Source organism: Mus musculus, chromosome 11, assembly GCF_000001635.26.
Source record: "Mus musculus strain C57BL/6J chromosome 11, GRCm38.p6 C57BL/6J".
Classification (NCBI taxonomy): domain Eukaryota; kingdom Metazoa; phylum Chordata; class Mammalia; order Rodentia; family Muridae; genus Mus; species Mus musculus.
The window spans coordinates 100,274,828-100,300,926 of NC_000077.6; the positions used below are offsets into that span (position 1 = coordinate 100,274,828).

The 26,099-nt window shown below is 51.8% G+C and overlaps 1 long non-coding RNA gene across 3 annotated transcripts; it reads right to left on the bottom strand.

Moving 5' to 3' along the window:
- Positions 1-874: 874 nt before the first annotated feature.
- Gm14206 lies at positions 875-26,099 on the bottom strand. 3 transcript variants are annotated; one of them, XR_880211.2, is made up of 5 exons: positions 25,882-26,099; positions 6,159-6,339; positions 5,628-5,755; positions 2,431-4,246; positions 875-1,320 (listed from the first exon to the last, which is right to left on the bottom strand). It is a non-coding gene; the product is annotated as a predicted gene 14206 (long non-coding RNA). The 3 variants fall into 3 exon arrangements; XR_389039.4 differs by lacking the exon at positions 25,882-26,099 and adding an exon at positions 16,390-16,597; XR_389041.4 differs by lacking the exon at positions 25,882-26,099 and adding an exon at positions 13,946-15,039.

A 26,099-nucleotide genomic window follows, 5' to 3' on the forward strand; every position in this document is an offset into this window, starting at 1 on the left:
CAGGCCAAGCATCCCTTAGAATATACATCCTTCCAGCCAGCCAGCCACACCTGCCAGCCCTGCCCTCAAGTGGAATCCTCCTCTTCCTCCGTTCTGTTTCCCGGCTCAGCACTAAGGCCCAGCCCCACCCAGATCCACCCACTAATGATTTGTCTCCTGCTCCAGAGGCAACCGCACCCTCCACCTCCTTAGGGCCCACAATGCCCCATTGCCACGTGTCTCTTCCCAGTACGGAGAGGCAGGGATGGCGAATACCCTAATGCCTCTGACCTCTCCAGAGACACTGGGGGATCCCTCTGGGGACCGGGGAAAGCCAACTCTGTCCCACCCCATTACCATCTCCCTCTAACCAGTTTCCAGGTATTACATTGGGTGGTCCAAATTAACCCAGAAGGCCCAGGGCCCCATATGTTCTTTTATTTATTGAGATTTATTATAATTAGATCATTTTCCCTTTCCTGCCTCCAAATTCCCCCATTTATTCCTCTTTCTCTCTTTTAAATTCAGAATCTACTTTTCATTAATTATTGTTACTCGTGCACATGTGTGTGTATGTGTGTGTGTGTGTGTGTGTGTGTGTGTGTGTGTGTGTATTTTTCCTAAGCACGTAAGTACAACTGATTTGGTCTGTATAGCATTACCTGTGCATATGTTGTAAGTTATGACCATTTGGTATTGGATAACCAATTGGTGTGCTCTTCCGTGGGAAGACTATGCCTCCCACTCTCAACATTCATCAGTTGCCTGTAACTGTAGTTCTTTGTGTAGGACTGAGGCTTCTTAGCCTCCCTGCACGCCTTACCCCTCCCCCCCCCCCAGCTCCCCATCAACATCAGCATCTCTATTGTTCCACTCCTGCTTAGGCAGCATCGTAAGTGAGCAATGTTTCTGGGTGCAGCTTCTGGAATTCCTAGGAATCACAATCAAGCAAGCTCGGTGTTTCTCTGGCTCTTACAGTTTTTACTGTCCCCTCTTCCACAATGTTCCCTGAGCCTTAGGTAGGCAAGTTACGTTGTAGATGTGTTCTTTGGGACTGCACCCCACAACTCTGCATTTTAATTAATTACGGTTACTGTAATGGTCTCCCTCTATTACAAAGAGAAGTTTCCTTGATGGTGGACGAGCTGGTTTCCTCTTTGGCCTCACGTTGTCCAGGGCTGGTGTGTCGGGTGCTTCTGCCCAAGCTCAGGATAGCAGCCATTGGTCCACTGCCGACTCCCCAGACCTCCTCACTATGGCTCACCAGCCTTACTGACAGGGGAAGCAGGCAAGGAGAGCTGGGATGACACAAAGGACCCAGGAAGGGAGCTAGGGAAAGACCTGGGAATGGATGACAGAGAACCAGGGAAGACCGATCAGGAAAACCACAGGACAGGCAACTTGTAAACCTTGGTGGCGCTGGCATGAGGGGTATGGAGATGGATAAGGGAGAAAGCCCTCCTGTCTGACTTAGGCTGGTGTGTTCAACAGTGGAGGTCAAGCCGGGCGGTGGTGGCACACGTCTTTAATCCCAGCACTTGGGAGGCAGAGGCAGGCGGATTTCTGAGTTCGAGGCCAGCCTGGTCTACAGAGTGAGTTCCAGGACAGCCAGGACTACACAGAGAAACCCTGCCTCAAAAAAAAAAAAACCAAAAACAAAACAAAAAAAAAAAAAAAACAGTGGAGGTCAGCAAGCAGCCATATGCCAAAAGCTCTGCTGGTGGTGACCTGCGAACTGAATAGATACAGTGAGAGCCCAAAGTGAGACTTCAGCCAGCACCCATCTGCTGCCCTCATCATGTACAGCTTCAGAGAAGGAGCAAGAGAGAAAGCCCAACGTGCCACAGAAAGCACAGTTAGGCTTTGGCCAGTCTCCAAAAGAAAACGTAGAAAAAGAGATAGCACTCAGAGCTGCCACAGCCTCGCAAGCCATCGCCTTGTCCATTCCTCTAAAGATGGTGGTGAAGACAAGACATCCTTTTGCAGCCTTCTCGGCTCAGGTAACACGCTGTCTCCCTCACCTCCTCACCCCAGTCCTGCCCTTCAAGCCTTGAAGCCCAGCAGCCTTCCCCTGTCCTTCAGCTCAAAGCTCGGGTCATCGGTGTGTCACAGGCAAGTGCTTTCTGTAGCAAGGCTCTAAGGAGCAGCAGCTTCCTCATTCCCCCAAGACCAGATATCGCATGACCTATAACCCTGACTACGTTCAGCATGGAATAGGCTCTGAACCCCAAGTTGGAGAACCTAATGTCCAATCAGAGCTCAGTGTGGCCTCAGGTAAGTCACTCTTTCCACTTTCGTTCCTGTGCAGAACAAGAGGGCTAGGCTTGTCAGGCCCATCACCAGGGAGGACATGACGAACCTGTAAGGGTAGGCACACTACAGCCATCAGTTGTCAGTGGCCCGAGAGCAATGAAAGGTAAGCATCGGTGTCTGCAAACCCCAAGCATGTACCTGCTCTGACCCTGGGGACTTGAGGAATCTATGCCTCATAAAGCAAAGAGGACTCTGCAAATGGGACTCAAGCGTCATCACGAGGGTCCTGGAGTTGGGAGGCAGAGTCAGGCAGCGCAGACGCAGAAGCAGATGTCAGTGGTTCAGGAGACTTGGGTAGAGGATCCCAGAAGCACGGTGCAGCTGGAAAAGGCAAGGACCAGATTCTTCCGGGGTCCCCAGAGAAAGACAGCCATCATGACACCGGGATGTGGGCTTCTATCTTCCAGTCATGAAAGGGTGTGTGTGTGTGAGTGTGTGTGTGTGTGTGTGTGTGTGTGTGTGTGTGTGTGTGTGTGTGTGTGTGTGTGTTTAAGACTCTGGGGTGATCATTTGTCTTAGCAGCAAAAAGAAACCAATCTAGTCCTCACACCCTTCTCACTTGTACTAGATTTCTCAAGGAGGTCTGTTCTTCTTCTACACTGGCAATCCTTTGCAGCCAAAAGATGCTCTCTGGTCCCACCGCCTAGCTCAGTACCCTGCATGTGCTAAGTGCTCTGCCGGTGGTGACCTGTCAACTGAATAGATACAGTGAGAGCCCAAGGTTAGACTTCAGTCAGCACCCATTCATCCTGCTCATTGTGTGGCAGACACTGGGCTGGGCTGGCTCAGAATACAGTCCTGAGTCAGCCCAGCCCTGCCCTTCACGAGAGCCAGCCGTGAGCAAAAGACAGACAGACATTTCATTTGAGTACAATAGCGCTGTGCCCTGACAGACAAAGGTATGTGTGGACCAGCACCTTGGCAGGGTGAGGAAGGAGCCAGTCACTCACACGGAGGCACAGAGCAGTTTCAGAGGGAGGGACTGACTGGGAGGCTGGGTTCCAAAGCCAGGGCAGAAGCAACGAGCCAGGCAGAGGTGAAGACCTGCCAGGTGTGTTTGGGGAATACCTGAAGGCCGGAAGCTGGGTCAGCATCCTGGAATGACGCAACCAGAGTGCTGGGGAAAGGAGCCTGTTAGATGCAGCTTGTCTTTCTATTGGCTAAGCATGCGCTCTGTGCTGGGTGCTGTCCCTGACACTGGAAATCGGGTGGTGACGTAAGAGCCCGCTTTTCTATCCTAATGGAGCAATCTGTCTGCTGGAAAGGTTGGGTAAGATCAACAAATCCGAGAATAACGTGTTCTCCAAGTCTAGGGAGGTCCCCATCTACAGCTAAGGTGAGATGAGGAAGGAGCCAGCCATACACAAGGAAGATAATTCCAGATGCGCAGGCCCTTGGGCTGAGCGCCTCTTCAGAGAGCCTGAGGTTGAGGAGAGTGAGGCTGAGCCACCAGACAGAGACTGAAGTCCCTGATGCCCTAGAGCAGCAATTCTCAACCGTCCTAGCATAGTGACCCTTTAATACCTCATGTTGTGGTGACCTCCAACCACAAAATTATTTTTTGCTACTTCATAATTTTCCTTCTGTTATGAATCATAATGTATGTATTGGAAATGCAGGATAGCTAATAGGTGACACACACACACACACACACCAAAAGGGGGGGTCATGACCCACAGGCTGCTCTAGAGCTTTCAGGGTGGTGTCTATGGGGTGTCAGGCCTGAGAACCAGGATCTACAGTCCCCTGGGCCAGGCAAGGCAGAATCTGCTGATGGCTTCCGTTCACTTCTTCCACAGCCGTCTACATGACAAAGTGCTTCCCCCGCCTCGCTGGGATCCAGGCTGCTTCCAGGGAGAGCTTTGTGGAGAGAGAGCTTCCTGGAACCCCTCTGGGGAATGTCTGGGCTTGCAGAACATGTGGGAAGTGACTGGAACGAAGGCTGAGAAGAAACCTGCAAGGAAGGGATACTGAGGAACTCAGATTGTGTTCATCATTGCTGTGCTTGGGTTTGTTCATTCATTTGTTCCCTAACTTGCTTGCTTGCTGTGTTAGGCACCGAAGCAAGGACCAGGTACATGCTAAGCATGGATTTCCCCTACTTAGCCATGTCCTCAACCTTTACTTACTCTTAATATGTCTACGCGTCTAGATGTTTTAAGAAAGGCGGGTTCTCATATAGCCCGGGCTGGCTTCAAACTTGCTATGTATAGAAGGGCAGCCTTGAACTTCTGATCCTCCTGTCTCCCTAGTGCTGAGATTTCAGGCACTGGCTTATATGGTGCTGGGAATCAAACCCAGAGCTTTGTCCAGGCTAGACAAGCACTTTACCAATTGGGATACAGCTCTAGACTGTATAGATTTTAATTCCACAGAAGGAAACACTATCCATCTCTCAAGGCCTGTCTCCCAGGCAACAGTATCTCTGAAACAGCAGACTCTTTCCATCCACTCCTCCATTCCAAGCATCTCTGGACTCCAATGTTTTTTGTTTACACAAAATGGCATAGTATACATCCCTGAACATATGGTGGTGTGAACTTTTACAAACCCAATCTTAGGGGAAACTTTGGTAATGGGATCACTGGGTTAATGAGTAATGTTCTATTTTTGGTTGAGACAGTGTCCTGCTGTGTTGCCAAGGCTAGCCTTAAACTTCCGGGTTTACATAACCCACCTACCTCCAAGGAGTATAGACATTCACCTGGCTGGCAAATAATTTTTATCCCTTTTTCTCATTTTTTATTTATTTTTATTATTATGGATGAATGGATGCAAGTATGCGTAATACATACATATGCATGCATACATGTGTGTGCATGTGCCCAACGGGGCCAGAGGGTATCAGATCCCTGGAAATGGAGTTACTGGTGGGTGTAAGCCACTCAGTCTGGATAATGGAAGCAATCGTGAGACCTCTGCAAGAGCGATGAGTGCCAACAGTCCGGAGGGCTGGAGAGATGGCTCCGTGGTTTTGGTTTTGAGACATGGTATCGCTGTGTGGCCCTGGCTTTCCTGGAACTCACATGTAAACCAGGCAATCCTGGAACTCACAGAGATCCACCTGCCTCTGCTTCCCAAGTGCCAGGATTAAAGATACATGCCACCATACCCAATGACTGTTTGTTGTTGTTGTTGTTTTAAGACAAAGTCCCCTGTAGCCCAGACTGGCCTCAAACTTGCTATCTAGTGGCAGACTAGAAGATGTCTCTGAGCTTCTGATCCTTCTGCCTCCACTCCCCAACCAAATAGAATTGAGCTTCCCCACTAACTTGTAGCAGCCCGGGAAACCAGTGAGACCCAGCTGTTCCCCATGCTGCAGGCTCTATGGTTACCTTTGCCAACGTCAAAGGGCTCCTTGGTCACCTCAGTTTTCACTCCTAACTCCTGGGTGACACGAAGCATCCGTCCTGGATTTGTTAGGGTTTCTATTGCTGTGATGGAACACCGTGACCGAAGCAACCTGGGAGAGAAGGGTTTGTTTGTCTTATGCGTCCACAGAACTGTCCATCATTGAAGGAAGTCAGAACAGGAACACACAGGCTGGAACCTGGAGGCAGGAGCTGATGCAGAGGCCATGGAGGAGGGTTACTTGCTGGCTTGCTCAGCCTACTTTCTTATAGAACCCAGGACCACCAGCCCAGGGACAGCACCACCCACAATGGGCTGAGCCCTCCCCCATCAATCACTAGTTAAGAAAATTTCTTCCAGCTGAATCTTATGGAGGTGTTTTCTCAATGGAGGTTCCCTTCTTTCAGATATCTCTAGCTCATATCAAGTTGACATAAATATCCAGGATCTCTTCTTGGGTCCCTACCGACCCCTACGAGCTGACCTTTGACCCCTACAAGCTGACCTTTCCTGACCTTTGCCTGTCTTCTCCTTGCCAGCTGATGACATGGTTCACAAGCATGGCTCAGCCTCCGCACACTCGCTGTGTGAGTGGTTTCCCCATGTTGTCTGTGGGTCTTCTTTTCCATCTGAACAGTCCCTTTGGGTCACCTTCATCCATTGTGTCTTTGCTTCTGCCCCACCTCCTCCCAGCTCCTGGAGTTTGAGAAAAAGGCTTTCCTTAGTGAGAGAAAAATGTAACACTGGGGAGAACCCAGAACCCACCCCAGACTGAGGTGACAGCCTGGGAAACAGACATGAAAATGGACACAGAGCTGGGTAGCCAGCAGGAGCATGGATCAGGGCAGGTGGCCAGCAGGGCACAGGCCAGGGCAGGTTGGAAGCAGGGGGATAGCTTTCTAGGTTGAACAGGTGGGCAGTGATGACTGTAATTCTGTGTTGCAGACATAATTTAGGCGGAGGGAAGCTGAGGGACACCTTGTACATCCTCACCTGTTTATTGGTGATGGGACCCGGCCACCTCCATCTCTGTCCCCAGAAATAGACACACCAAACAATGCTTGTCAAATAAATGATCAAATGAATGACCAAGTCACCAGAGTTGGGAAAGCCCTTTCCCCAAAGGAGAGGAGGGAAGGATATACAACTGAAGGGCCCTCCTCCATAATCTCCATTGTCCCCACAGCCATTAAGGAACAGCCCCCAAGCCCCAAGCTCAGCTAGGAAGAGAGCTGTGCCCACCAACCAGTCCTGTGGAAGCCTCTAGATCTTTGTGGCAGGAGAGTGAGCTGTGTCTGGTCCTAACAACTCCAGCTTAAAACAGACAAGGAATCTCCTCCTACAGGCCGTCCAGGGAAGTAAGAGAGTGGGGCGGAGCCCTGGATTATAACAACCAGGAACTTTCTAAAAAGGCTGTCTGACTCTCAACAGACTCTGGAGTCTAGAGAAAAACCTCCAGGGCAGACCAGAGGGGGTCTTTATGTTCCTGGGGGGTGTTTCAAAGTCGCTGAGAGACAGAAAAGAATAGAAGCTGAACAGGCAGGTACCTGACCAGGAAGCTGAAGGGACAGTGTGGAGTCCCGCCCCACCTCGTCCCAAGGTCCTCTTGCCCTAAAAGGGAAGCCATTTGGCCTCTAGGCTCCAGCATCTTTCCATTCTTGGAAAGAACGCATTACAGAGTGCAACCTAAGCTTCAATCCTGTAGCTAGAGCACCATCTGCTGGTAATTTGCGGTACTGCACCCTTGTTCACAAAGACACAGAAGAAATTCAGGAGGATGCTGGACCACATATCTGTCAGCTGCCTCTTCAGACCCCTTCCCTGGAGTCTGGGTCAGCTCATCTCCCTCATTATACAACTCCCTAGTATGCCACCCCCCGACTCTCCCACTGCACCAAGCCCCAGTTGGGCCACTGTGTCCATTGTCCCACGCGTCACTCCTTTCCTACCCCTTAGGCTCCTCTATGAAACTGCTCACCCCAAGGCCAGCTTCGAGTTTGGGGATCCCTGGGTCAGTCCCTATTCTTCAAGAGGAGTACTCTCTTCCTACTGAAAATTCTTTAACAGCAGCAGCTGTTATTGGTGTGCATGCCACACAGGGTGTGACCCCCCAAAACTGGGAACCCGATACAAACCAATGAAAGAAACGGCTATGCGCACACCTACATGGCTACCCTACATGCACATCCAAGCATGTTCTGCATGTGTGGATGAACAGCAAGAGGGTCTCACTGGATGAGCCAGATAGGCTCTTTGTCACCTAGGCTGGAGCTAAGAGGCTCGAATCTCTGATCGTGCGCCTGCAGAGGGCAGCACTGAGCTGCTCGGGGCTAGCTGGACAGACACCGCGGTTGTTTTGACCTCAGACCTGGGAATGGCTTCTGCTCACTAACTCCAGGGCCATGAGGATAGGGGAAGGGCCCATGTCGAAAGATTTAGTGTCTGAGGTCCTGGAGAAATGGCTCAGCAGTTAAGAGCATGTTTTTCCTTCCCAAGTTCAGTCCCTAGCACCCATAGTAGGTAGCTCACAATCACTTGGAAGTCCAGCTCCAGGGAATTCAATATGTCTAGCCTCTGTGGGCACTTCACTTGCACATTCTCACACAAAGACAGACAGACAGACACACACACACACATTCATGTGATTTCAAATTAAATTGATTTTTTTAAGTTTGAGTGTCTAATAACACATAGTAGATTCTATGCCTTTATTGGGGATATAAGATTGTGAGGTATGGGTCTGTGCGTCATGTGTAACGTGTGCACACATATACATTTCAGAATGCATGCTAGTGCAAGGTCCTGTGATTCTATGTCTTAAATCCTACATACATTTTGTCAGTATTATTTTGACTCTCTTCCATGTTGCGTTTTTAAAGAGAAAGAAAGAAAGAAAGAAAGAAAGAAAGAAAGAAAGAAAGAAAGAAAGAAAAAGAAAGAAAGAAAGAAAGAAAGAAAGAAAGAAAGAAAGAAAGAAAGGAAGGAAGGAAGGAAGGAAGGAAGGAAGGAAGGAAGAAAGAAGGAAAGAAAGAAAGGCCTCAAAGTTCTCACTAGAATGTGGAAACTCCCCTGGGGGGCGGGGGTTGAGCCTGCAGTTCCCTGGAATTTCCCAGAATTCATAGAAAGACTCTGGGTTTCACTTACATTGACTATAACCTTAGAGGAGAGGTGGGCCTGAGTCCAAGTTCAGCACTTCCCCAACGCAAGTGGCTAGTTCACACAGGTGCACATGCAACTCACCTTCACAGAGCTTGCACACAAATGCACACCTACACAGCCCACACATACATTTGCACACGGCTACCATATGGACTCACACATTCAACCTCATTCAAGTCTAATCACATGCCCTTGCACTAGTGCGTGCACGTGGCACACAGACACATACCTCACAGCCCTGCATCCTCAGGTCCACACACAGCCACACTCTAAGCTTAGACACATGCTCTCACATGCTCATAGACAATCGCACATGCGCACACAACCTCACACTGACACACAGTCACACTTGTCTCATGTGTGCACACTTTTGCCCTGTACACTTGCCCGTGCTTTCAGTCCTACAACCTCTTCATTGTCACATTACACACTCGTTCACACTCACACAAAGCCGCCATTGCCACTATAGTAAAAAAAAAAAAAAAAAAACCTTACATTACCACAGGGCTACCCCTAGACAAGCCTGAACAGGCCGTGATCCCAGGATAGATTTCTAGAATCTTCCCAGGAGATACCAAACCCAAGGTAGAGTGATGTCCCCCACATTCCCAGTCTAGAGCAAGCAGAATCAGGACCAGGAGTGTTGACAGCACACACAGGTCACCAGGCCCTGATGACTTCAAGCTTCAGTTCCCTTCCAGTTAGGTCACCTTTGAACTGTGTGAGGCAAGGCCTGGCCAGAAAACCTGACAGGGACACTTGGGCGCTATCACTTATCCTTATGAGGCACACCGAAGGCCTGAGCAGATTAAATTCTGGGGGCATCTAAGCACCCTGGGCCAGTCAAGAGGCAGGACAGGTACGGAGGCACAGCACAAACTGGAGTCACTGTAGACATTGCCTGTCCACACGGGTATGGCTGTCAGGTGTGAAGGCCAGTGGCACACAAGAAGCTCACACTCTCTGAGAAGAGTGAGACAAGCCAGAGGAGGGGAGACAGAGATGGATGCTGAGCCTAGAGAGATGGGGGGGAGGGCCAGCCTGCCAGGGACCCTAGCAGGGAAAGCGGCCTGGATCCTAAAGGCAGTAGGTATGGGCTAGGGAAGGCGTGCTTCCCTTACAGAGGTTGGCAAACGGGGACCCAGAATCTACAGGGCTGACTGACCCTCAGCTGTCACCTGGGGAGCGGGGCTGACCTAGAAATCCACCCACTGGTCCTCCCACGGGCCCTGTCTCTCCCTAACTCCTCAGAATGAAGTCCCCCGTGAGCGACAAAACCTTTGTCTGTACAGAGGACTAATGGTTTCCCAGCATCAAGACTCAGAGAAGTTTCTAGGCGTTCCAAAAAGGTCTCCCCCCCAAAGCCTTTCCTAGCTGGGCCAATTGGTGGTAACCCAACAAAAAGCCAGGGGGTATGGAGCACCTCCTAGGAGCGAGCAGGAAGGGGGTGCTTGATGGCAGAGCTGGGGACAGCTAGAGAAGGACTGAGTGCTGGCTTTACCGAGAGGGCCCAACCCTGACTGAGGGAGGGTGGGGTGCACCAGGCCTGCACATTCCAGCAGCTGCCGCTCCCTTCTAACCTGTCCTCTCCTGTTCCCACAACTTCCCAAGCTGCCCTGGACCTGGCTGTCAGGGAACAGTTCCCAGAATCCTTTGCTGTCCAGACCCCAACTATAGAGATCACAGTCTGAATGCACAATGGCCCTTCTGCCCTCCCCCACTAAGCACACACTCACACGAATGTATACACACATGCATGTGTACGTGCATGCTCAGCCAGCCTCAGCCTCAGGACACGGGGACAGGACACACAGCGAGGCTGTCCGAGCTGTAGCACTCCAGGACAGGCGATCTCCTCCCTCCACCCCATCGAGGCACAGGACAAGAGAAACGGGGAGGAAGCCAGTCCCCAGAGACACCCCAGGACCAAGGTCACTGTAGAATGCCCCTTGAAGTTCGGCCAAAGGAACTCTGGGAAGGGAATGTTGTCCTCCAAAGTTGCTGAGGGCTTCATGTCCAGTTTGGGCATCTCAGGCTGGTCCTGTTCCCATGCCCAGCAATGGACTGGATGGGCCCAGGAATTGTACCTCCTCTGCTTCCCCACCCTCACCCAGGCCTAGCCAGGCAGCCTTCAGTCCTCACAACAGAGGCTGTGCTACACATGGAAGGCCCAACGGCCCAGTGCACCATCCTGCCTTCTCTCCCCACCCCAAACCCTGCAATCACCTTTCCTGACCTCTCGTGTAGGACAGAATTCCCACGCCCACCCTCGGCCCAGGGCCAACCCTGTCAGTTCCCACCAAGACCTGAGAAGTGCTTTATGTAGCCCAAGCTGTCCTGGGCCCGGCCAGAGCCCACGGGCTCCCAAGAAACAGCTCGAAATGGGTGTGATGGAGGGATCCAGCACAGACCAAACAAGTTGTTTCCCAAACTGATGAGGCCTAGGAAAGAGATGTCCGTAATGTGAGGGAACGTCCTATGGCCAGAAACAGATAGACTGAGGTGTGAGCTCCAGCAGAGGCATCAAGGAAAAAACCTGAATACGAGGTAAGGTCTCCAAGTCCCAGGTTTCCTGCTCAGTCCCACTTGGGAGTTTATCCTGACCACAGAGGGCAACAGGAAGCTACCCAGGGTCCCAGGTAGGGAAGATGGTATCAGTCCATCCCATCAGATCCCAAGCACACTTTCAGTGAAAGATCACATACTGGGGCAGGAATGTCACTCAGTAGTACACGCTTGCTTAGAACACATAGATAGGCCCTGAGTTCTGTTCATAGCATCATGGGAAATGGAGGATGGTAGGAATCACATTCTACCCAATGACATTAGTAAGGTAAAGGGCTCCTATACTCTTTCTATAGGAGAGGAAATGAGACCCAGAAAAAAAAAAGAAGTGGATTGTGGGAAAACTCTAGCGTCAATGAGAGCCAACCTTGACCTATGCCCTATGTAGATCCCTTCACAGTCCCAAGTGGCAAAGCAGACAGCCCAGCTGGGACCCAGAGGAGCAGGGCCAGGGTAGTGGATGTTGGTAATGATCCCCAGAACTGGGGATCTACAAGGGAAAAAGACCCCACCCCCGCCCTCTGCCCCACCACCCCACCTGGCTACCTAGAGCTGCCAGCTAAAAAGGGTTCCCAACAGCAGGGCAGCAAGCCTAAAGTGCCTCCCTGATGTTTCCCAGCCTCTGCAGGTCCCACCGCCACAGCTCATGGAACACCCAGATTTCTGCCCCCATTGCCTCAGCCACCAGCAAGGGCAAAGCCCGAAACCATGCTGTGTTGCCCCTCAAACTCCAGGCCTCTAACTGCAGACACAAAAGGGGTGGGCAGGGACTGACGTCTCGCCTCCCTCTGCCATTGTCCTGGCTACTGTGGGAACTGGGGCTCCAGCACGCTGCCTTCTCTGAGCCCGCACCCCACCCAGCAAGGACATGCAAGGCAAGCAGTTCCCACACCCAGTTCGAGGCAGCTGCCAGGTGAGTCCCTAGACAAAGCCTGAGCGCTGAGCTGGCTCAGGTGCGGGTGGCAGGCGAGGCTGGGAGAGGCACAGCACACCTGGCTCTGCCAAGCCCAGACGCTCTCCTGGGGAGGAATGCAGACTCGCCCAGGCTGGCCCTGGGAAAGCTGCCACCCCTCTGGCTCCCGCCAGCGAGCTGACTCAGCCTGGGTGGGGTGGGTCTGCAGAGCTGCAATCTCAGCAGTTCAAGTCTCTCCCACCACACCCTGCCTGAAGTTTCTCCATAGCCAGAGCCAGGCAAGGGACAGGGCCTGGAATTGGGACCCACCTAGCCCATGATCCTGGGGGGATAGATGCAGGGACACTGTCCAGTGTACCCTTCTACACTGTACTGGGCTGTATATGCACTTACACACACACACACACACACACACACACACACACACAGCAGTGTCAGCAGAGCTAGAGGCCCCTGAGAGACTGTCACTGAGCCTTACTCCCCAGCCTGAGCCTTCTCTGAGCCTGGGCCCCCTGCTTTGTGGACAGGGATCTGGGAAATGCTTTATCTATGGTGTCTTCCATGTGGAACTGAGCTGTGTAATCTGGGCAGCGGAGACTTAACCCAGAATCATTTAACAGGCAGCTACAAACTGCTGATGACTTGAGTAGGCCTGGTACCTTAGAGGAGAGCCTGGGCCCTGCCTGTCAGGCGGAGTTCAGAAGATGGAGTCTGAGCCGAGTACAAACACACTCTCATCTGCAATCCCAGACTCAGGAGGCTGAGGCAGGAGCATCACCCCAAGTTTGAGGCTAGCAGGGGCTACACAGTGAATTCCAGAACAGCCAGGGTTTTGAAAGAAAGAGGGAGAGAGAGACAGAGAGAGAGACAGAGAGAGAGAGACAGAGAGAGAGACAGAGAAGAGAAGAGAAGAGAAGAGAAGAGAAGAGAAGAGAAGAGAAGAGAAGAGAAGAGAAAGAACTAAAAGTCACAAAAAAGGTTCTGTCTCTCCACCTTTCCTTAAAAACTGAAATATTAGGCTGAGCATGGTGGCGCACGCCTTTAATCCCAGCACTCGGGAGGCAGAGGCAGGCACAGATCTCTGTGAGTTTGAGGCCAGCCTGGACTACAAAAGCGAGTCCAAGATGGCCAGGGCTTGTTGCGCAGGGACACCCTTTCTCAAAACAAAACAGAAGTACTGGCCAAGTCCCACGAGTCTTCTTAAACCCCGCTGCAGACAGGGCCCCCACGAGATCCTCCATTGCTGTCTCCCAGGACAGGGGCACTTGGGGCATCTCAGCCTCACTGCCTCAGCCCAAGTACAGCCTGGAAGCCAGGACCCTTGTTCTTTCCAGAAAAGAGAGAGATCTGAGAGATCCTCAGGAAAGCGTTCCCCATCAGCCTTCCTCTCTCCCCACAGCCTCAAGCCTTAGTATATGAATACCACGGGCCAGCGAAGGCCAGAAACACTACTCTTTGATCTGTGCTACCCCAGCCTCCCTAAGCACCACCTTGCCCACTGAGCCAACCCACAGTTCCAGGCTAGACCAATCCTTTCCTCCCTAGGCACCAGACAGCAGAGCCCTCCAGGACTGAAGGAGCCAAGCTCCCTTCTGTTCCCTGCCTGTGGAAAGAAAGAGACCATGGCTTCATGGCTTCCCTCTCTGAGACCCTGCTGTGGCTCACCGGCCAAGGGACTGCTCTCCGGCCTCTGCTCTTCTGCTATGGATCACACTTGGACCCTCCATTCAGGCCCTTTAGCTGAATCAGGGATTCAGGGCTGGAAGCTGGAGCTAGAGGAGGGGCCCAAGCTACTGAGACCACAGCCAGGTATTCTATGCCCCTGGAGAGTGTGGTAGGAGGGTGAGAGTCTCCAGGCCATGGACCTTGAGCCCATCGTCCACTGTTTCCCTATCCCACCCTGAGCTAAGCCTCTTCCCCCAGCTGATTGAACTGCGGGCCTAGGTTGGTTGGGTGTGGCGTTGGCAGGACAAACAGTCTCCAGTGTTGGGTGTTGTGCCTTGGTTACCAAGGCCAGAGGGTGAGGGCCTGGCTCCCTGACTCCCTGGCTCTCTGCCATGTTTGGGCCCCAGGCAGAAGTGTGGGTGGGGAGGGAAGGCAGAAGGATTTGGGGTGTGGAGCTCACATCCCTCTCCCTGAGCCCCGGGGCAGGGAGGGCCAGCTGGGACTCGAAGCTCCCAGGACCGATTCAGACTTGCACCTAGCCTTGGTTGGCTCTAGGGAGAAAGCCTGGCTGGGTCAAGTGCTGGGGGAAGGGTGGATCTCTTCTGCCGCTGGGGTGGGCTGGAGGGGTCCAGAGAGATCTGGCGGGACTGGGCCTCTGAGATGTATGTCCCCACTCTAGGGCTGACGACTGACTGACTGACTTCACACCTCAGGCCACCTAGGACCCAGTTCCCGGATATAGGTGGGCCCCAGACATCAGATCTGGACCTGTGACTTTGGGCAAATCACTGCCCCTACTTAGGCCTCGATTTCCCCACCTCTGAAGTATCAGGAACTGGACTAGGCAGTTCTGGGGGGAATTTTCTTGCTCCGTTTTCCTGTCGTGAGCTGGACAAGTCTGTGCGAGAGATGGAAGGATGAAGTTCCAGACACGGAACTGTGATCAGCCTTGAATCCCCTGGTAGTAAAGGCTAGTTCACTATCTCTGGGCCCAGCTGGGATGTGTGGGATGTGATAAAGTTATGGGCAAGGGGCCAGGGCTAGGGTCAGAAAGACTAATAGGGTATTAGAGAGAAAGGGCCTCCTACTCCAATGACCCTGAAGGCAGGACCTGCCCTTTCTCCCCAACCCAGCCATAACCCAGCATAGCCCACCAGGTCGCTGTCACAGCCTGAGCCAACCTGCAATGGCACTGGTGCAGAGCCACAGGCAAGCTACAGGTCGGAGTGTCGAAAGAGGCTCTGTCTAGCATCTGAGAGCACACAACCTGGTGCAGGAGGTCGCTGGCCAACAGACAGCACAGAGCCAACCCCCCCCACACACACACACACACACACACTGATGGGGCAGGGACAGTCTAGGGGACTGGGGAGAAGCCACAGTTTAAACCAAAGGGAAGTAAGGGACTCAGGTTGTGGCCAAGCAGTGCCATCGGCATGGACAAACTAGAGGTAAGATGGCATCTGGCCTCCTGGCCCTGTCGGCAGCCTGAGATACTGAATGGTGGTCACCACAGCAGGGAGGCCAAGAGAGGTCTCTCCTCTAACTCAAGCATGCACCCCCCACCCCCCCACGCACACACCCCATCCCCCAGGAAATGCCAAGACCCAATCCTCTGCTTTGAGTAAACACATGACCTCATTCCAGTCTGATTCAGACCTGCCCTTCCAAAACCTCATGTTGGCAAAACAAAAGAGAAAGACGAGAGGAGAGGCTGGTCGGGCATGCACACCAAGTGGGCTCAGAGGGCCTTGCACGGGGCTGATCCTGGGCCCAAGCTCAAGCAACTGGGAGCCAAGAGTCCTGGATAGGAGCAGGCCCCAGGATGGAGAGAGGCCAGCAAGCCCACTCTCCAGTGGCCCCCGGAGCTGGGCCTCCAGAAGAGAGGGGCATAGAAAATGAAGCCCTGGCCCCGGCAGGGCAGCTAGCTGGGACTCCAGAGTTCTAGGATATGCACACAAGAGATAAAATGACTAGCAGAAGCTGTCCTCTAGCATTTAGAAACTTAGCCAAAAGCAACACTTGGCCTGCCGAACATCACGTCTAGACTCTGGCCTCAGTTTATAAGGCAGGAGGAATCTCCTGACCCTTTACCAAATTGTAAACTACTGTAGGGAAGTTAGCTCAGTCCTGTGGGGAGAATTCGCTGACAAGAGAGTAAACTGAGGCAAGGGAGAGCAACAGACCTGCGTCAGGTTAGAATCAAGTTGGCCAAAGCTTAGGCTCTGGGCTTTCCCTGGCCCGCCCCAGCACTTCCAGCTGCCTCCCAGGGGAACCTGGGGACAGAACTTTGGAGGACATTGCCACCATACACCTGTCAGCTAAAAGTGACAGCCTGCTGGCCCCCACTAACCATACCTCTCAGGCAGGCCCTAAAGTCCCCCAAGGGGATCCCTCAGCTTGTCTGGCCGACCCCACAACTGCTGAATTTTTCTCCTACTCACAAAAGAGTGACACAGAGGCCAGAGACCAGTGCTCCAGTGACAGGAAGTCTCAGGATCAGAGAAGGGCTCTGAGCCTGTTGACAGGGTCCTGTAACTAGGGCAGCCGGGAGGCCCTGACTCTCAGGACAAGCAGTGGCAGGGGTAAGTTGGGTCCAAGCAAACAAGTCCAAAACAGCCAGGGCCCTGTCTCCTCCTCCCTAAGTATGAAGACAGGGCTCTGTAAGGACTCAGACTTCTGGGAAACCCACAGGCCACAGGAAGTGCCACCCTCAGTAAACAAGGCAGGAAAAGAGGTCAGGGCATCAACGCTGCAGAGAGCAGCCTTCTGAGGACACAGATACAGAGATGCCCCCTCCAGGCAACCCCAAGTTAGCCATCCCTCCTCTGACTCTGTCGCCCCACCCTTTAGCCCACTTGTGGCCTTCAGAGGATGGGAGAGTGTGTCCTCTAGATAGAAGAAGTACCCCGGGAGTCTCTGTGTTCAGATCCTATGCAAGAGGACACAAGGGCAGCACAGCCCTGGGCCACTTCACAATCCAGCTGGCAAAGCGAATAGACACAGAAGAAACTCAGGAACCATCACGAGGGGGACAGACAAGGTAAAGGGTGGATGGGAAACAGAGCTTCTAGAAAGATCTTAGCATGCATAGAATGCCTGCCTGTTGAAGGTTAGGGTCACACTTTTGCCTGGTGCCTGGACAGCTCAGAAGAGGGCATCGGGGTCCTCTGGAACTGGAGTTATAGATGGTTGTGAACCACCATATGGGTGTTGGGAACTAAATCCAGGTCCTGTGTAAGAGCAGCAAGCACTCTTAACTGCTGAGCCATCTCCCCAGCCTGTTCTTATTTTATTTCTATGTATGTATATGTGTGTATGTGTCTGCATATGGCACATGTGTGTGAGTGCCCACAGAGGACAGAAGAGGGCATCAGATCTCCTAAAGTTCAAGTTACAGGCTGTTGAGAGAAATCTCATGGGTTTTCCAAGAACTGAACTCAGGTCCTCTGGAAAAGCAGTTCCTAACCACTGAACCATCTCTCCAGCCTCTGTAGTTTGTTATTTTTGTGCAGAAAAGTACTTATGGAACCACTGTCCAACTTAATGGACTTTCAGAATGAACCCACTCATATCATTAGCATGAAGAGGACAAAGAATGTACGTGGTACCAAGAGCTCTCTGTGCCTCTCTCTAGGCCCTAGCCCCCAAAGTGGGGGCATGACTTTTTTAATATTTATTTATTTTATGTATGCAAGTACAATGTCGGTCCTCTTCAGACACATGCCCAGGAGTGGGCATCAGATCCCATTACAGATGGTTGTGAGCCACCACGTAGTTGCCAGGAATTGAACTCAGGACCTCTGGAAGAGCAGTTGGTGCTCTTAACCTCTGAGCCATCTCTCCAGCCCCATAACCATGACTTCTAACAGCCTAGGCTCATGGCTCCTGCTTTTGTGTTTTGTGGAACCAGATTCACACACAGCAGGCTCTCATATCTTCAAGGTCAACATTTTGTCTCACTGTTGTAGACATCCTACCACAAGAACAGCTGTGTGTAGCATAGTAATGGGGGTACAGGGAAAAGGGGGAGCCCTGTGGAACCCCAGCAAGAGGGACCAGCCCAGTGCCAGCCAAGCTGCCCCAGCCAGCCCTGGGCTGGGAGAGTCACCCAGATAGGAAAGCGCTGATCTCCCAGGATAGAGAGCTGTGGCCCAGGCACATTCCCAGTGCCCCAGTCCTTGGCCCTGCCAGTCCCCTGCCCCCAGATCCAACCTGCTCCTCTGAGAACCTAGAGAAGAGGAAAGGAGTCTAGAAGGTAGAGTGTATGTAAAATTATGCAAATGTATGCAAATGTATGTAAACGTGCGGGGCTCCTTGAGTGGATTGGGCAGAAGCCATCCCAGTGAATGGAGGACTAGACTCCACAAGTTTAAACCACCCGCCTCTGGCCCCTTCTTCCCACAAGCTCCTTTTTCCCTCCCCAGAAAACTCCAGTCGCCCATTGGCCTTCCTTCTATGAATCCATCTTTGGCTCTCCCCGGGGCAGAAAGATGGAGGCCCTAGAGAAGATACTTGAGACTCAGCTCCTGCCTTCCAGAAGCCCTCAGAGCATCAGAGAAGAGAAAGTGCAGCCACCACTCCCAGGGAAGAGGCAAGGCAAGCCAGTGCTGCTCAGCCTCTACCTGTGGCTGAACCTGAGACTCTGCATTTCTGGCCAGCAACGCAGGAGATGCGAGGCTGCAGTCTCAGTCGCATCTGGAGTGGCTGGGAGTGGAGCAGGTGAGGGGGAAGACACCAGAAAACGGAGACAGGCAGAGCAGGATGGGGCTGAAGCCAAGTGGCCGGGGACCGGGGACCGGGATCTAGCCACAGCTCGGCTCTTACTTCATTTGTTAGTTTCCATCCCAGAGACCACAGTGTACAGCCTCACCAAGTGCCCACCTGCCCTGCTTCACCGAGGTCCCTAAGCAACACTGACACAGAATTGTCCAGGGCTCTCCTGGGACTGGGACACCGCGCCCATTTTACCTCTGAGAGATTTTGCTTGAGTTTCATTTATATTTTTTAAATCAAGACCTGACCGTGTTCTCTGTCTGGGCTCTAGTAATAATTCCCGAGGTGTGAACATTCGTCAAAACTCATGAACTCGGGCTGGTGATGTAGCTCAGTTGGTAACCAACTGCCAGCCATTCCTGAAGCCCTGGGTTGGCTCCCCAGCACCACCTAAAACCATGCGTGAGGACACATCTCCTCCTCCCAGAACTTGGGAAGTGGAGGCAGAAGAATGAGAAATTCAAGGTCATCCTTGGCTGCATAGTAAGTTCAAAGCCAGCCTGTGCTATCTAGTATCTCAAAACAATCTAAAAATAGAAGACTTCATGAACTCTATAGTCAACCGAAAGTGCCTTTGGCTTTATGCATTTTTAAGAAGAGATGAGAGTGGGCCTCTCTCAGTGGTGAAAACAGGGCTTCCCTGAGGGAAGGAATGGCCTCCCTATGAGGGGAAAGGGGCTAAGGCAGAGCATAGGGTATGGAGATGCAGCCAGCAGCCATAACTCTAACATTCATAGTTCAATTCCCACAAATGGAGCCGAAGCTGCAAAATCTGATTTTGAGAACTGCAACCTGACCTCTGCAGGCTCAGAAGGCCTCCCTGGAGGGTCTGGGACACTCGGCACTGCCAAGTTGAGTACCTACAGTGTGGCCAGCCCTGGTCTCCGTCTTCATAGGGCCAAACTCACCCTACAGCTAAAAATCATTTTTGCAGAGCTAGAGAGATAGCTCAGCAGTCAAGAAGAGCACCGTCTCCTCTTCCAGAGGACCCGGGTTCTATTCCCAGTACCCACAGAGCAGCTTACAACTCTCTGTAACGCCACTTCCAGGGGATCTGACACACTCTTCTGGTCTCCATGGGCACTGACTACACGCAGGCAAAAACATCCACACACATAAAAATAAATGAATAAAAATAAAGTGGGTTTTTTTTGTTTTTTGGTTTTTTGTTTGGTTGGGTTTTTTGTTTTGTTTTGTTTTTTGTTTTTTGTTTTTTTTTTTTTTACATTTTAGATAGTTTAGCTTTTAAAAGGGGGTGGGAATCTTTTTCTGTACTGTTCAGGCTGGCCTCAAATTTAGGAGATCTTTCTGCTTCAGTTAAGCCTCTCAAGTCCTGCCAGCTACAGGAAATTACCAATAAGCCCAACTTTTGTTTGAGCGTTTTCTTTTGTTGTCGTTTATTGAGAACAAGGCATCGATCGTGTTGCCCCCAGCGTCCTGATCTTCCTTCCTCCTTGCTCTCCACCGGCTGGATGCAGATTACTGCCTTGAACACTCCAACATCAGACAGTCATTCTCTTAAAACATCCAAGGAACAATGGTTTCCGATTTGGGGACATTTGTTTCTGTTTTTGTTACGCGGGGGCCTTTAGCATGCTGGGCAGGGGGTCCACCACTGAGCTACATCCTGAGCTCAGGTTATTTTTATGACTTGGGAAAGTTGTATGGAATTCAAATGTAGGTGCCCATTACCAAAGCCTTATTGGGCCACAGCCTCACAGTTCATCGCCGCGACGTCTTTCACGCCTGGGAGGCAGAGCACCCTTCACAGTCGGCCTGTGGGACCTATAAAGCAGGACTCACCACCCTCTGCACAAATGAGGCGAGCAGGGGTCACCCAGGCTTCTAACCTGGCTGCCTGGCGAAAGAAATTCAACCTTCCCTCGGCCTGAGCCTCCCTTGCTCCCACAGCAGGTCACCTAGGTTCTCTGCATCTGAAAGGCAGTAGTGCCCCCTGCCGGCAGACGGAGCATCTAGTCTGATCGCCGACTCGGCCTCTGCTGTCACCTGGTGGTCACTTCAGAAAGCGCATCTAGGAACTCAGTCCTTGGTGAAACATCCCTTTAAGGGTCCACAGAAGTGTGCACAGACAGGCCACCCTGATGGAGGCAACTCCTCAATTGAGGCTCTTTATTCCCAGGTGTGTCAAGGTGGCAGCTACGATCATCCACCCTACACCACTTGAGCGCCACGCAAGATGCTCTACTAGATGTAGGAGAAACCCTAGAAAAGGGCAGTGTGTTCCCCACCCCCAGTACCTGCCTGGTGGAGGGAAATACCCAGACAGGACTCCAAGGGGAAATAAGGCATATTTAGGTGGATGGAGAGCATCATCAGGCAGCACCGTGGCCACTCACCTTGCTGGTCACGAGAGGTTTCCAGGCCATTGAGTATATCAGCCAGGCAAAGACACAGGGGAAATGGTGCCTACAGAAGCCAAGGGGACCAAGTGGCAGGGACACAGGGTGGCACAGAGAAGGAGTAGCTTAGGAGCTTAGGTAGAGATAGAGGGGGCTGAGGTAAACTGAGGTCCCAGAGCTGGGAAATGCACCAGGTGGAAGGGTTCTGTCCCAGCTCCATGGTAACGGGGAGCTACTGTTCTAGGAAGAAGCAGGAGGTGTGGATACTTCAGGGTCACCCACTCGGCGACTGCAGCTCTGACAGCAGCCTCCCAGACCACAGGCTCCTCTAGCACTCGAGGTGCACACAGGCAGAACTCTACCCCTGCCCCTAGGGCAGCCCCAACCCTGCCTAGCCAACCGATCTATAGCAGATGTGGCCTTCCAAGCAGCTGGGAGAGCACTTAGGAGCCAGACTCTGGGTGTGAATCTTGCTAGCCATGAGGCCTTGGGTTTGCCACTTAACATCTCTCAACCTCCATTTTCTCCCCTGTAGAGGAGATGTAGAAAGTCAGGTGTGGGGCAATCACCTGAAATCCCAACACTGAGGAAGCCAAGACAGGTAGACTCCTCAGATTGATCGCCAGCCAGCCTACTCCATGAGTCACGGGCTAATGAGTAACCTTACCTCAGAAAATAAGGTGGGCAGCACCTGAGGAAAAACAGATGGGGCTGACCTCTGACCTCCGCACACATGGAAACACACAGTCAAGCAAGAGGTCTATGGATCTCAGTGCTGCTCACGGGAGAGAGACTGGGCCAGAAGTACTCAGCATTAGCAGGTACTAGGAGAGGTCGGTACTGATGGGCATTTTCCTGAGCAGCTCCTAGGAGTCTGTGCCGGCATTTTAAAATGTGCCAGCAAGGACTGGAGAGATGGCTCAGGGGTTAAGAGCACCGACTGCTCTTCCAGAGGTCCTGAGTTCAAATCCCGGCAACCACATGGTGATTCACAACCATCTGTAATGAGATCAGATGCCCTCTTCTGGTGTGTCTGAAGACAGCTACAGTGTATTCATAATATACATTCAATCAATCAATATGTGCCAGCAAGAACTGAGAATTCAGTCTGGCACAGTTTCCCCATCTGATAAGTGGCCTGAGATGGTTTCCACTGATCCAGTGCCCTCAAATCCTGCTCTCTGACCTGCGAAGGACGTATAAGATGACACACCCCACCCCCGCCCACTCCCCTTCCCTGACCAGAGCAGAGAGCTTTGCTCTTCATAATGGAAAGAAATGGCCCTCATTTCCCCCTCCCCACTGCCCCACACTTCCCCTGACTCAACTGAGGCTCAGAGCATCCTTTGCCATCCTTCTGTGCCCCCCCCCCTCTCTCTCTTGCTTTAGTCTCTTCCCTCCACTCACCTGAACTCTAACATATTACTTCACTTTCCGCTGCACTTCTATCTAGTCTCTGCTGGGAGGGACGGAGTGTTCCTCCTTCCCCACACAGCCCAATGACCTACACAGAGGGGGCATGATGCCTTCTGACACTTGGAGCTATGTACCCACACCTTTACACACACACACACACACACACACACACACACACACACACACACAGAGTCTGCGGTAGGCTAGTCCTAGATTCTGAGCAGTCTCCACACGCCCCAGGACAGTGTCTGAGGAGAAGAGTCCTATGAATCTCTTGTTCACTTCAGTTCCCATACAGCCCCACCACCCCAGGCTCCCCATGCCTTCCTGGTTGCCTTGCCCCTTCCCTTGAACTCCCTCAGATCCTGTCACCTGGATCTACAACCATGAAAAGGGACGTGCGCCTGTTAACAGCTTTGTTCCCAATGCAATGCCTGACAACTGACAGGTGCTTAAACACTAAATGAATGAATGATTACAGGTAAACCCACAATCGCCACCCAGAACTCTGACCATCAGTTGCAAACTGTGCCAACACCCACAGACACTACCCACTGCATCCCAGTCGAACCTCCCAGGATCCACTCAGACTAAGACAACCAACCCCACTGGGGAACCCAATGCCAGATCCAGAGAACACAGCACCCCCTGCTGGCCCTGTGGCATAACTGCCTCCCAACTTCAGGTAGGAGGTTATCAATGCTGGAGCCGTCAGGGCCTCAGAAGTAACAGCTGCGAGATGCTGGCAGCTGCAGGGCCATTTGTCACTCCAGCAATGTCAAACAACCATCATCCAAAGGAGCGACCCACTCCCTGCATGGGTGGGAAGCTGCCCCAGAGGCACAAAGAGCTTATCCCAGGTCACTCCACAAGAAATTGTCCTACATTTTCATTATAGTATGTGCGTGTGTGCACGCGCGTGTGTGTATGAGTGCGTGCGTGTGCACGTGTGTGTACGTGTTCTTTTTCACCATGTTCGTCGGCGGGATCGAACTCCATGGTAGGCCTTTTCCTGGTCGGTCTACAGACACACAACCCCATGCTTGACGCCCCTGGGCCAGCCCCAAAGTCCCCCAGCCTTAAAGAGAGGACTGTGCCACACATCTCTGGAGCCCCAGTAATTATCAGCTGAAGGCTAGACTCAGGCAGCAGGTCTCGTCTCTAAACCCGGTCTGTGCTGCCATCGTGTGGCCGCCGCTGGAAGTGCGCCTGTTCTATGACTGCTTAGACCCTGAAATTCTAAATTCTTCTTGGGTTGATCTAAACAGGTTATAGCTGGAGCTCCAGGGGATACAGAAAGGAAAAGACATGGGGGGGGGACGCCTCCAAACTGAACTTGGAGTCGGTTTTCCCTCAGAACAAAAGGTAATTCAGGAGATACCACATCTAAGTCACTAGAGAAGACCACTTGAGAATCAAGTGTGACTCCTTGAGTTTCAGGCCCAGGACGTGTGACCACAGTCCTTAGGTGAAGAACAGATCATGTGAGACAGGATATGGGATGACAGGACACATTGCCACGTCTGAGTCACAGGGTTGGGGGAGGGGATGATGTCATCGGCTGACTAGAGAGCCTTGGAGACCAGGGACATACCTGGGAAGAAATCTGAGACAACTAGAAATAAGAAGTGAATAAAATCTAAGAGGCCTGGGATTGCTGCTTACACACAGATACTGGGGTATTCACCTAAACAGTGTTCTTTATGTCACACGTGTTTGGCATTTCTCAAGACCTTACTACAAGCCATACCAAATGGTGTGGAAACATTTGGAGTTTACTATAGCAGAGTTGCTAGAGCGCTTGCCTACCATGCACTGGGCCCAAGGATCAGCCTGGGTTCAGTCATTAAGGCTACATAAACTGGGGGTGGGAGAGATGGCTCAGTGGTTAAGAGCACTAACTGCTCTTCCAGAGGTCCTGAGTTCAATTCCCAACAGCCACATGGTGGCTCACAACCATCTGTAATGGGATCTGGCGCCCTCTTCTGGTGTGTCTGAAGACAGTGATGGTGTACTTATATACATAAAATAAATTAATAAATAATTTTTTTAACTACATAAACTGGGTGCAGGCCTGCCTGTAACCCCAGGACTCAGAAAGTAGAGACCAGAAGCTTAAGGTCAAGACTGGGGGGATGGCTCCCCAGATAAGTGCTTAGCTCTTTCAGGGAACCTCAGGTGGGTTCCTAGCACCCAATTCAAAGGATTCACAATCACCTGTGATGGCAGATCCAGGGGAGCTGGCATGTTCCGGCCTCTGCAGGCGGCTACACACACACACACACACACACACACACACACACACACACGGCACAGGTAAACTCAGGCACAAACACATCCGCATAAATACAAGTAAAGACTTTTTTAAGTTCAAAGCCATTGTCGTTTTGTTTTGTTTTGTTTTGTTTTGTTTTTTAGACAGGGTTTCTCTGTGTAACCAAGGCTGTCCTGGAACTCACTTTGTAGACCAGGCTGGCCTCGAACTCAGAAATCCGCCTGCCTCTGCCTCCCAAGTGCTGGGATTAAAGGCGTGCGCCACCACCGCCCAGCTCAAAGCCATTGTCTTAGGGTTTCTGTTGCTGCCATGAAACGCCAGCACCAAGGCAGCCTAGGGAGAAAAAAAATTTATTTGACGTTATGCTTCCACGTTCATTATCAAAGGCCAGGAACTCAAACTGGGCAGGAACCGGAGGCAGGAGCCAACGCAGAAGCCATGGAAGGGTGCTGCTTACTGGTTTACTCGGCCTGCTTTTTTTGTTTGTTTGTTTGGTTGGTTTTTTGGGTTTTTTGGGGTTTTGGGGGGGATTAAGACAGGGTTTCCCTGTGTAGCCCTGGCTGTCCTGGAACGGCCTCGAACTCAGAAATCCGCCTGCCTTTGCCTCCCAAATACTGGGATTAAAGGCATGCGCCACCACCGCCCGGCTTCAGTCTGCTTTGTTATAGAACCCAGGACCACTGGGCAATGGTGCCTCACTCCTTTAATTCCAGCACTTGGGAAGCAAAGGCCGGTAGATCTCTGAGCTCCAGACAGCCAGGATTACAGAGAGAAATCCTGTCTCGAAAAAACAACAGCAACAACAACAACAAAGGCTGAAGCACTGGCTCTCTGATTTAGAGCCTGGGTTCCATCCCCAGTACCTAGATGATGGTTTACAACCATCTGTAATCCCCGGGGATCTGGTGCCCTCTTGTGGTCGCTGGCGGTACTGCATGCATGTGCTGCTCAGACATACATAAAAACAAAATACCTGTACACATAAAATAATAAAATAAAAATAATCAAAAATAAGAAGAACCTAGAACCACCAGCCTAGGAATGGAAGCCACAGTGGCCTGGGCCCTTCCTCATCAAGCACTAATTTTAAAAATGCCCTACAAGCTTACCTGTAGCCCGATCTTATGGAGGCATTTTGAAGTTCCCTCTTCTCAGATGACTTTAGCTTCTATCGAGTTGACATAAAACTATCCAGCACTGTCCTCCTCCGCTACATAAAAAGGTGGTGGCCAGAGGCTGGGGAGATGGCTCAGCAGTTAGGAGCTAGGCTCACAAGCAAACAGAGAGAGATTTAAGCCTACCTGAACATCAGTAACACGGTGGTAGA